At 39.6% G+C, this 3733-nt stretch overlaps 1 pseudogene; it reads right to left on the bottom strand.

Annotated features, from left to right (window-relative positions):
- Positions 1–2404: 2404 nt before the first annotated feature.
- Positions 2405–3515, bottom strand: LOC125100508 (hsc70-interacting protein-like; annotated as a pseudogene).
- Between the last annotated feature and the right edge of the window lie 218 nt (positions 3516–3733).

Genomic DNA, 3733 nt, shown 5'->3' with positions numbered 1-3733 from the left:
AGGGTACTGTCTGTTTAAGATACAAAAATTTTGTCTTAAGGGTGATTAGTGTGATACCTGCCATATACACTAAACTACAGAAATCCTACAGATCAGTGCTCGTTCAGTGTACTGTAGGGGTCAGGCCTTCGGTACACACATATGAATATAACATACATACAACACAAATACAAATACACATGTACACACCTCTTGGTGGTTCAAAGTGACCTTAGGTTAAAGTGCATGGAAATGAACTCCAAATCTGTTTCACAGATGATGCCATAAGAATGTTTTTCACTTTTTTAGGGTGTTGAGTTAAATCATGCCAAAAAGGGAAAGAAAATACAAGCAATTGTCAGCAGACTGCCCACCTGGGAAAAAATGATTTGGGGCTGCTCGATAAACCTGATGTAGATATAGTGAACACATTCATCATTATTTAAAAACTTTTTTTGAACCAATTAGTAGCCCGAAAGGCAACTCACAGAATTAGGATCTTTTCTTCTATACTTTAGGGATGTCTGATGTGCAAAATAAATTGATATTTTTTTAAAGAGTAAAAATTTTACTATGTATTTTTTTCTTCTCATAAATTAGTATTTTTTAAAAAACATTTTTGGCACTCATCTGGAGAGAATTCCTACTCATTGGACAAAATATTTTCTAGCATAGTAACTTTGAAATTGTGTCTGTGAGCAGCATAAGAGTCATATGAAATGTTCCATGTCAACTATACAGTGAGTTTATCAAATCTATTACCAAAAATAACGAAGGAGCATAAAATATGGTTAAAGAAGAATCAGTATTCTGAACTCTCTTGCCTCAAATCATCTTTAGTCCCCTGCAGACATTTTTAATCACCAAAAGACATTATTGTTGGCTGAAATTGTTGGCTGAAATCTCCGAGCAGTAAAGCCAGAAATAAATGGCTAAAGGTCTAGCTTGTATTATCATCACTGCATGTGCAACCATTTATCACACCTATATGGGAATCCAATTGTTCATCTTCTCTTGATGGCATCTATGAATATAAAGATGTTAATAGATGCTTAGGGAGCATGTTTATGAAGTAATATAAACTGTAAAAACATCCCAAATACATTACTTCAACTGCATTTTTTTTCTTCCAGAGTGACTTTATCCCACTAAGATACTCATGCCTCCACATTCATTTATCTTTATTTATTTTTAAATTTAAATTTAATTAACATAGAGTGTATTATTAGTTTCAGAGGTAGTTTAGTGAGTCATTGGTTGCATATAACAATGAGTGCTCATTAGATCATGTGCCCTCCTTAATGCCCATCACCCAGTTACCCCATCCTGCCACCCACCTCCCCACCAACAACCCTATTTATGTCCTACAGTTAAGAGTCTCTTAGGGTTTGTCTCCCTCTCTGATTTCATCTTATTTTATTTTTCCCTCCCTTCCCTGATGATCTTCTGTTTTCTCTTTTTTTTTCTTTCCCTCTTTTTTTTTTTTTTTTTTGGAAATAATGCAAAAACATTTATTTTCTATATCCAACAAGAACACAGCTAAGTAATCCAAGTCAACTGCAGCAATGTAAAAATCATCCCTTGACCACAGTGTAAGATTTAAATGCATCTGCACAAGGGTGCACACTATATAAAAGGAATAAGGTTGCTGCTGCCCCGCCAAGCACTTCCGGTCCCTACCCAGGTCTGACTGCAATACTGGTGGTCCCAATGGTTCTACCAAAATAAACTGTGTTTAAAAAATAAATCATTAGGGGCGCCTGGGTGGCTCAGTGGGTTAGGCCTCTGCCTTCGGCTCAGGTCATGCTCGCAGGGTCCTGGGATCGAGCCCCGCATCGGGCTCTCTGCTCAGCAGGGTGCCTGCTTCCCTTCCTCTCTCTCTGCCTGCCTCTCTGCCTACTTGTGATCTCTGTCTGTCAAATAACTAAATAAAATCTTTAAAAAAAATCATTAAAAAAGACAAGTCAAAATGCCTCAGAAACCGTATCTCCAACTCAAACTTTATCTATTTAAATGTATTATTTGCCTCCTTTTTTTTTCACTCGTTACAACTGAGCAATAAATCTTCCAACTGAAGTATCTTCCTTGCCCAATTAATCCAAAGGAAAAAACTGAAATGATTAATAAAGAAAAATGTAGGGACTAACACACCCTTTTAATATGTTTTTAAATATTTTTAAGGTTTAAAAAGTGTTTAAAGTTTGTAGTTTCCAGTAGGAAAACATTATCTGGATGAATACCCTAATGGCAAACCATTGTAGAATGTTTCAGTTGCATGGGGAGCAGAGGGGTAGGGATTCTCCTCACAGCACCCCAGCTTTCTTCATGAGAAGGTCATAGGTACACTGGTTTGTATTACTACAATATCCATTAGGTGGTCAAAGTTGCTTTTCCTTCAGCAAGGGCTTTATTTGTCAGAAGGGCATTATGTTTGACCTCCAAATTTGGCTGACAATTTACTGAGGAGATTCATAACCTTTGGGTTCCTCTGATATTTTGACATATTTGCTGGGTTCTGGGCCACTACTTGGAAGACCACCATAACTTCTGGATCCTGAATGGCTGCAAGAACTTGTGGATCACTATGAATTTCTTTGAGCCCAGGCATCCCTGCCATTCCTGGCATCCCCCCTGCCATTCCAGGCATTCCTCCAGGAAAATTACCAGGCATTCCCCCAGGAAAGCCACCTGGGAAAGAGCCATACTGAGCTCCTGATTGTCCTCTGGCTTCTTCCTCCCTCTGGGCTCTCTCATGTTCTCCCGAGCCTTCTTAACCCTTTTCTATTCTTTCTTTGATCTCTTGCTCTTCACGTTTTCACTCATACTTTCTCCGATGTTCAGCAATTTTCTGGGCCCTCGGTTGAACTTCTTTCAGCATTGCACTAGCATCTTCATCATAATCCAGTTTACAAGCAAGGGCAAGATCATGTGCTGCTTCTTCCCAATGGCCCAGAAGTCTATGTGCTTTCCCTTGCCACTTATAAGCCTAAGCTGAATCGGGATTTATTTTAATAGCTCTGTCACAGTCTCCAATGGCAGCATTTAGCTTCTGTAATTTGATGAAGACACTGGCTCTCTTGGCATACAGAATGGCCAAGCGAGAATTTAGTTTGATGGCATCTGTGGACAAGTCAATGGCTTTCTGTAGTTCACCATCAGTTAGGGCATCCATGGCAGTCACTTTTTTCATCATTTGCCTGATCCATCATTTCCTCGGTTATCTCTACATTTTCATCTCCCATTTCTTGAGGGGCATCAGTATCTGGTTCAATCGCACCTTCATTGTCAATTTCTAGATCACTTTCCTCACTTGATGGTTCATCTGTCTTTATGTTTTCCTCTGCATTCTTACTATCTGGTTTTTCTTCCTTGATACTGTCTTCAGATTTAGTTTTATGAGTGGCAGGTGGTATTTTACCCCCCATGCTCTCCACCCACTCCCGCAGGAAATGCATTTCCTTGGTGTGCAGAATGCTCGGATCCTGCTTACACATTTTCACAAAGGCCCAAAGCTCGCTTACTTTGCGGGGGTCCATGGTCCAGAGGCAGTGGCAGGCGGAAGGCATGGCTGAGGTTGCGACCCAATTCCAGGTGCAGGTACTAGTTCAGCATGACCATGTGGAAGGTGCGATCCTCTGTTGTTTCTTAAATTCTACATATGAGTAAAACCATATGATAACTCTTTTTCTGATTGACTTATTTGGCCCAGCATAATATCCTCCAGTTCCATCCATGGTGATGTAAATAGTAAAAT

This window comes from Lutra lutra, chromosome 5 (assembly GCF_902655055.1).
Source record: "Lutra lutra chromosome 5, mLutLut1.2, whole genome shotgun sequence".
Taxonomy (NCBI): Eukaryota; Metazoa; Chordata; class Mammalia; order Carnivora; family Mustelidae; genus Lutra; species Lutra lutra.
The sequence above is the reverse complement of the archived record's forward strand: the minus strand, read 5'-3'. Positions and strand labels throughout refer to the sequence as shown.